This window comes from Globicephala melas, chromosome 2 (genome assembly GCF_963455315.2).
Source record: "Globicephala melas chromosome 2, mGloMel1.2, whole genome shotgun sequence".
Lineage (NCBI taxonomy): Eukaryota > Metazoa > Chordata > Mammalia > Artiodactyla > Delphinidae > Globicephala > Globicephala melas.
This window is the reverse complement of record NC_083315.2, coordinates 61,061,583-61,070,119: the sequence shown is the minus strand read 5'-3', so window position 1 is coordinate 61,070,119 and position 8,537 is coordinate 61,061,583. Positions and strand designations below refer to the sequence as shown.

The 8,537-nt window shown below is 52.1% G+C and overlaps 1 protein-coding gene across 1 annotated transcript in view; it reads left to right on the top strand.

Moving 5' to 3' along the window:
* The first annotated feature begins 7,472 nt into the window (after positions 1-7,472).
* CD276 (CD276 molecule) overlaps positions 7,473-8,537 on the top strand; it is a 30,002-nt gene continuing 28,937 nt past the window's right edge. Inside the window, exon 1 of the mRNA XM_030875028.2 lies at positions 7,473-7,550. The gene's annotated coding sequence lies outside the window, so the exon portion shown is untranslated. The remainder of the gene's footprint in view (positions 7,551-8,537) is intronic.

The window sequence follows — 8,537 nt, the reverse complement described above, 5'->3', positions numbered from 1 at the left end:
AGGTAGATCCAGTAGGATTGGTGATATGGGGTGTGCAAGAAAGAGAAAAATTAAGGATGACTGCAAGATTTTTAGCCCGAGCTACTGGAAGAATTGCCGTCACCTGAGGTGCAGACCGCTGCAGGAGAAATGGTTTGTTTTTGTTTTGTTTTCTTTTGTTTCATTGGCAGTGGGGAGCGGGGGGAATGGAGATCATGATTCTTATTGGAGACAAATGGAGATGTCAAGTAGGCAGTTGGAAATATAGAATTCAAAACACAATCCAAGCTGGAGATTTTCTTTGGAGAGTTATTGGCACATAGATAGTATTTAAAGTGATGAGATGACCAAGGGAGTGGTTGTAGACCCAGAAGAAAAGAGTTCTGAGTACCAAGTCCTGGGGTTCCCCAATATTCAGGGGTTGTGGAGAAGAGAAGGACCCAGCATAGGAGACTAGAAGGAGGAACAAGTCAGGTGAGAAGAAAAGCAAGAGAGGGGAGTGTTCTAGAAGCTGGAAGTGTTACAGGAAAGAGAGGGAAGGAATCAGGGGAGAGAGTGAACAGACTGATGATCAGGAGACAGGCAGAATGACTGGAGTGATGATGCCCTTGAGTAGGAGAGAGAGCACAAGAGGAGGGCCAGCCTCAACACCCACCTTGCACCCAGAGCACTGGCGGGGGGGGGCAGGGTGTGTGGCAGGCAGAGTATGTGGGCCCAGGTGCTCTGTCTCCCCTCCCAGCTCTGCTCTTCTCAAGGGTTTTCCCCCTTCTGCCTCCATCACCTGACCCCTTTCCTCCTCTCAGACCCATGAGGCACACAACTGGGGTAATCAGATCAAGGTCTTCCTAACCTGTGCATTGTCTTAGAGAAGTGCTAGACCTGGGCAGGACCCTAATGCTGTTCACTTGTCAAAATTAGTCCCTTCCCTCAAGGTCAGCTAGAAGCCCACCTCCCCTGGGAACCCTTCCCTGACCTCCACAGCCCCAGTCCACTCTGCTTTCTCCTCTTCTCTCCTCCCACTTCCTCCTCCAGCTCCAAGCATTGAGGAGCATCCTTGTGGCCCCAGGGTGAAGTGGGGATGGAAGCCCTATTCAGCTGCCTTTCCACTTATCACCAGGAGGGGGGCTCAGGGCAGCAAGTGCTTATATGTCAACCATGGAAGGAAGGAACTTGGGGGAAAACAAGCATGGAATTTGGAGGCAGATTTACTCCCTTCCTGGCTTTGCAGACCACTTGTCCATGGTGGTAGTTTGCTTCATTAGTCCTGCCCGCTACAGGGCCGAGGGGGAAATCCTGGTGCTCTCAGTGAGAAATGGCCAGCTGCAGGAGAGCGTGGGGTGGATTCTTTTGGAGGAAAAGGAGGCAGAGACCCTGAACAGCTGACCCACTTCCCCCCCACCACATGGCCAGTCCTTGGCAGGGCTGGGAGGTGAGCCCGGGTGTCCTGGCTTCCAGCCTACTGTACTGTCTATACCGCAGTCCTGCCAGCCAAGGTTAAGGCGTTCCTTCCAGAGGTCAAGTTTTCTTTCAGTTACAACATGTGGGAAGCATGGGTGAGGAACCTGGAGGAGAATGAGCCTGGGTTCCTGCCCCAAGGGAGCTCTCAAAATGCCTATGGAGATAAGGCATGAGACAAGCAGAGAACACGGTTGACAGCACATGTCAGATCAGATCAGGGTTGAAGTAGGCACCTGCACCCTGAGGGGGACTTAGGGAAGGAAGTAACCGATTTGTCCAGTTTGAGAGAACCACTTCTGATAGACTCCCTTTCCCTGAGGGGAGGGGATGCAGCTGTGTGAATATCTACCGAGGGTGGAGAGTGTGGAGTGATGGAGAGGAACCACATTTTGACAGCAATGCTGACCCCATCAGAATGGTGAAGGGCTGGTGGGGAAATTTCTAGGGTGAGGGGAGAAACTTGGCGGCTGGGGTCATTCCTCAGAGGTGGCCACACATCTCTCTGAGTGGACAGTCATTGCTACTGCTAAGGTTCCCTCTCAGAAACCCGAGGCCCATCGCCATTTGTCTGTGGAGGTGCTGGGTTTCCTCGGAAAGTCTGGCTGTAGAGATTTCTTCAGAAGTTGTGTTTGTGATGATCTCATCATGGGAAATGAGGAAAGGAGGAGAGGTGCCGAATATGTTATTGTGCTGAAAGTCCTGTTTTAAGAAAACAAATGCAAGATTGTATTCATTAGCAAATGCCAGCCACAAACGTGGGAAAAGCAGTTAAGCCAATGAGGCATAATACCCCACATCTGATGCGGGAACCTTGGGTGAAGTGGGCCAGTAGGAAGAAAGCCTGGTTTCCAGCTAGTAGGAAGAAGCAGGGAGGGAGGTGCCCTGTAAGAGGACTGAGCCTTTGATCACTGACTGGAGATGCTGCAGCTCACACAACTTGTCTCGGATCATCTTCCCCAGCAGCAGGGATCCAAGTGGAGACCTGGCAGTGGCCAAGACATGGTCCGAGAGAGCTCACTTCCATCACACATTGTATTTCTTCCAAAGGGAGGGACAGTGGCCTGAGAGAAGACAGGGAGGGAAAGGGGGCCAGGACTGGCAATCGGTGGTCCTGCCCCAGAAATTAGAGATTGACATAAAGAACTGGCAGGTTAAGAATGACCCATAAGGGAGGACTGAATAAATGGTTCTCAGCACTGGGGCAGTGAAGCCTTCCCTTGTGTCCCTACCAGGATTGAGGCTATGGTAAGATGTCCTGAAGACACCCAGGCACACTTTCTCAAGCCCAACTAAAACCAAATGACCATACTGAGAACATGTGACTGAAAACAGCAATATTAGTACTTAAGCTTTAGCACCTGGATTGAGATTGGGGTTTCTGGATTTCAAGAGGTTTATCCACTGTCTTCCTCACAAGGATCTCCACTGCCGACTTCAGATGCTGGACCCCTTGTTCTCCGTGCCTTATTCTTCTAGCTGGAACTCTTTGTCATCCTGTTATGTGCTCTCTTCTCTGAATCTGTCATAGGCCAAACCTAAGAGCAGGACTAGGGTGAGGGTGCCGTAAATGAGACATCTATGATGCAAACTTGAAGGAGGTGCTTGCTCTCAGGGCCCTGCAAGTGCTAATAACTCAACTACTTTCATGTGATTAGAAGTCATTAGAAAAAACCCAACTCCCATTGTGATGACAGATTTCCCTTGGCATTATGGTACAGTTTTTATGTTCTTGTTTTGTTCTTTAATTCTGGCCTAACCCTCCTATTGGGAGGACGACCCTGACCCTCCAGCAGCAGGATACAGGCTCTGAGATGGATTCCTAGGACTGGGAGCATTGTAAACCTGGGTTATGGAGAAGGGGGAAGCAAGGGGGAGGGGGCGGAATGGCTCCAATTGGGACAGATAACGAAGAAGGGATGGTGGGTCGGATAGAGGTAGCTAGTTATACAAGCCTGATTAGGGGTTAGGGGGTGTTTTGTTATTTTGGAGAGAGAGAGAGAGAGAGAGAGAGTGTGTGTGTGTGTGTGTGTGTGTGTGTGTGTGTTGGGGGGTGAAGTGTTCCCAGATGATCCTCCCAGGAGGATTCTTATTTTAATAATCATTTAATAATAAATGTTATTATTTTATTTTGCCAGCCAGAAGCTTCCAGCTGGAAGTATTTGGATCTAGACACCTGAAGTCTACTCCAACACTCAAGTGCCAGAAATAAGAAACTTTCTAGCAGGAACCTGCAGTAGTCACTCTACACCATATTCAACTCTACACTGGATCCCTTCATTCAGGGAAATGGTGTTGACATAGACAGTCTGGGCGGGCTGGCTGGATCCAGATCGGCAGCCCTGGGAGCCCTAAATGAGTGAGCGGGGCAGGTTGGGGGATGTGGCCTTTGCCAAGACATTAAGGACTTGAGGCCTGAAGATGCAGACAACTCAGGAGGTGATCTGCAGCAACCAGCCTGAGTGGAGGTAGGCCAATGCCAAGATATTGGTGTCACAGGGATCCTCGGAAAAAAACGCTCAGATTGGGCCTTAAACCCCCAGTGCTACCAAGAATTGATTTTTCTTTCTTACAGACATGAAATATTTTGAGTATTGGCCTTAGGTGAGGCATGTCAATGTCTCTAAGCTGCTTTCTGAAAGATGGACTGCTTAGCTGCTCTATAGAGTCAAAAACAACTGTATAGCCCCCACTTTAAAGCTAGGTTAAGGAATCCAGTTGCTGGATTTAGGAGTATTCAAACAGATGAGGGAGACACTTGTCCTTTTGTATGTCAAAGGAGGCCAAAGGAAATTGTCTTTGAATTTCACCATGAACTCAGAATTTCTGTCCTGGGGAGAGTAATAAGAGGGTCAGAACACCCCTTCCCTTTGCCAGAATGGTGTTCTGAGGTTCCTTATAGGTAGCCTGGGGAGGACAAGACTATGAAGGGTCACCATTCCTCCCTCATCAATCCTGAGTGAGCAATGGCAATTCGAGGGACAGGCCAAGGGCTGGAAGCAATCCGGGGCCAGGGTGGCAGCTCCGCAATGCCTTCAGGAACCAGGCTCCATCTGACTTTCTCCCCTGCCACCCTTACTTAGCTTTTGTCCTAATGGTTGCAAGATGGCTGCTTTACTGTCTGGTTTTGTGTCTGCACTTCAGGCACAAAGAGACAAGGGAGTGAAAGGCAAAAGGCAAGGCTCATGCCAGCTAAGCCTGCTCTTTTCTATTTTTTTAATTGCGGAAAAATAAACACAACATAAAATTTATCTTCGCCACTTTTAAGTGTATAGTTCAGTAGTAAGTGCATTCATATTGTTGTGCAATCAGTCTCCAGGCTCTTTTCAGCAAAATTGAAACTCTGTACCCATTAAACAATAACTCCCCATTCTCCCTCTCCCAGTCCCTGGCAACCACCATTCTACTTTCTGTCTCCATGAATTTGACTACATTAGTACCTCATATAAGTGGAATCATACAATATTTGTCTTTCTGTGGTTGGCTTTTTTCACTTAGCATAATGTCCTCAAGGTTCATCCATGTTCTATCATGTGTCAGAATTTCCTTCCTTTTTAAGGCTGAATAATATTCCATTTTATTGATGGACACTTGCATTGCTTCCACCTTTTGGCTATTGTGAATAATGCTGCTATGAATATGGATGTACAAATATCTCTGAGACACTAATTTCAATTCTTTTGGATACACCCAGAAGTAGAATTGTTGGATCCTATGGTAGTTCTATCTTTAGTTTTTTGAGGAACCACCATGATGTTTTAGATAGTGTCAACAATCTCCTTTAACAAAGGGCTTTCCCTGAAGCCCCACCCAGTGAATTTCACTTCCATCTCATTGGCCACATTAGATCATGTGACTGCCTCTAGCTACAAAGGGAGTCTGAGGAAGACTGTATTTTCAACTAGGCATAGAACAAACATTCCCTGACCTGAGGAGATTCCTGTGTGCTGGGATGGTCTAGCTGTTTGTGTCCAGGGCCAAATGTCTGAGTCGCAGCTGAGCCTGTCGTACAGACACTCTGCCTATCCCCTGCCCACAGTGTTTGCCCTTTCTGGGGGGTATCAGCACCCTATTAAGCCACTGCTTCCAGGAATGACAGCCAGTACTTATTTCCTTCCCTCCTGACTTGATCTCTCTAGCAATTATGATAAAAGTCTTCCCCCAGCCTCTGCCATAAACTATATACTATACAGTTTATGCTATAAACTACCCTGTGCTGTTCCTTCACTGTCCATCACGGCTGAATTGTGCCTTCCCTGCCAGACTGTAAGTCCTCTGGGACAGGACCTGTGTCACCACCTTGGGGCACAAAGCATAGGACTGACTCCTGGTGGAGGAAAGGAAAGCAAATTCCTCTAGATTAGTTCTAAGTCCTGCTGTGGGGCTCCTGGATCTCTCAGCTCAGGGGCACCTCTCCCTGGGATGCTTCTCCTCCAGGTCTTGAGGCCTATTCGGGGCTACTCATACTGAGAACTGTGAGGCCAGGCCCAGGCTGGACAGGGCTGGACAGAGCAGAGAGAAGCAGTGTGGATTGGAGGGGAGGCTGATGACCTCCAAGAACTCTGGACCAGATGGCCTGGCCTTGATCCCTCCACTCTCTGCCCCATCCCTAGGAGCAGTCACACAGACACAGCCATTATCAAACTTACATTCAGAAACACATGTGCACTTAGATGCAGAGAGTTACTCACAGGTGTTCACAAATACAGACACCCATGCCTCACTGCCACACACAAACACACTATAATTAAGTTTGAATTCAGCACTTACATGCAAGAGGGCAAATCTTGGTTCCTCCACTTGATGGTTGGATATCCTTAAGTAAGTTACCTAGCTCCTTGTGTCTTAATTTCCTTATTTGTGAAAATGAGGATAATAATAGCATTACCTCATTGCATTGCTGGAAAGATGAAATGAGATAAAATGGTAAAGAGCTTAAAACAGTGGCTGACACACAGAGGTGAGCATGTATTCATGCATATTTCCTAAGCCCTCTCTCATATTGCTGCTGACACTTGGTCGTGGGTCTGGCCATAAGACAAATTGGAGTCCCTTTATCTCTCTGAGCCTCAGTTTTCTCACCTGTAAAATGGGGATAATATTATCTACATGGTTCAGCTGTTGTGAGGATTTAAAGAGGCCCCACATGGAAAGCTCTTAGTCTCTACCCTGGCCCACAGAGGACTGCTACACTTTAGCTGTTGCTGTCTGTAACTAATGGAGAACAGGTCAGAGAATAGGTGCAGGCGCCGGATGTGCCAAGGCAGAGGCCTGATCCCCATCTCTCCCCAGGCTGGAGGTTCAAGCCTGACCCCCCCATCTCCTCCCAGGCTGGAACTGGTTCCTATAAAGACAGAGCCCCAGGTCATGGGGAGGGGGTTGGGGCGGTGTCAGAGCTGCTCCCCCTTTGGGGGCCTGGGGTAGCCACTAGCCTGGCATGGGGCTGGGGGCAGGGCTGGCCGGGTGGCCGGGGGCGGAAGGAAAAGGGGAAAACCAGCTAGGTGGAAATTACCCCGCGGTTGGCTCAGGCGCCCACGACACACTGTATTTATAGAGAGCTCCCAGCAGCTCTCAATGCCTCACAGTCGAATTAACCCTTTCCAGGCCACGGTACCAGCCTGGTGGCGGAGAACACTGGACTGGGGGTCAGACAGCCAGATCCGAGCTCCGGCTCTGCTGCCAGCGGCCTGGAGGGGGAGCTGGGGTGGTCACTGACCATTCACCTGTCCCCTTAGCAGAAAATAAACTTCGGATCTTGGGAGGGTGGGACAGGGTGGGAGATGGGCAGAGATCAGACCAGCGCCCCTTTACTAGGGCCCCCGCGTGGGTCTGGACCCGGGTCAGGGGCGGGTCTCGGCCGGGTGCCCTGCCCAGCGGGCGGGCTCAGGCCTCTGCCCCAAACCTTCGCCGCGGGGCCAATCCCGCCTCTGGGGCGCACCCGGGCCGCCTTTCCGGGCCTGCAGCTTCCTCCAGACCGCCCCGCCCCTCGGACTCCCGGGGCCGCCCCCGGACCCCTTTCGCGCCCGGCCTCGCGGCGGCGGCGGCGGCGGCGGCGGCGGCAGCGACTCGGCAGCGCTCCGCCGCGTCCCCGAGTCCCGGGAGTCAGGCGCGGCGCGGTGAGTGCTTGCGTGGCGGGCTCGGCGCGCGTCCGGGCGGCCTTTGTTTGCAGCCGAGCCCTGCCCCGGGCTGCCGGGCAGCGTGCCTGCTGCAGGGCTGCTAGAGCGGGCGGTGAGCCCTCTCTCTCGCAGGGCGCCCCCACCCCAGCCCTCTCCCTGGGCCCGGGCTGGCCTCCGCGCGGGGAGCACGGTGGACCCCGGCTCTGGGTCCCGGAGGCGGCAGGGGGCTACCAGAGTCCAGCCCCGTCCCCAACCTTGCCTCCCCTCCCTGGCCGGCGGGGCCCGGGGCAGTGTGGGACCTGCCCTCTCCCGGGAAGCCGCTGGAGGAGGCTGGGCGGGTAGCTGTGATCGCGGAGGCCCTGGGTGTGCAGGGGGAATAGAGGCAGATCTGTCATTGTGTTGATTCTGGAAAGCTTCACGAAGCCGCTAGCTGGAGCTAGGAGGGAAGTAGAGTCTCGCGGAGTCCCTGCAGAGGAAAACACCCTGACCTGACCACTAGTTCTGAGGAGGGAGAGGTGCCAGGGAGAGGAGGGCGAGGGGCTGGATCGGGGAGGGGGGTCCATTCTGCCTGGCCCAGAAGGATGAAGGAGTGGGTGACTGGAGGGCTTCCACGGGCAGCAGTGGGCACGAGGGGACAGATTCTGAGAAGGACAGGCAGGGACAGCTGGCCTGGGTGAAGGGATGCATAGTTGTTGGAGGGTGGGAGGCAGAGCACGAGGGAGCAGGGGTGGGGCCATTTGGGCTTGGGAAGTCTCAGGGTGGGTGGGGTAGGATGGAGAGGGGGTGGAGGAAAGGTAGGGACCCAGGGTGGGGACACACTAGAGGGGAGGGGATTGGATTGAATCCCAGTGTCCCAGGTCCTCTATTGCTGCTTAGCTAGTGAATTGGCAGGTTTGGGGGCCTAAGGCAGTGAAATGCCAGAAAAGGGGATTTCTTTCTCAGCCAAACCTGCCCTAATGAGAAATGCGTGATGGATGACTCAGATAT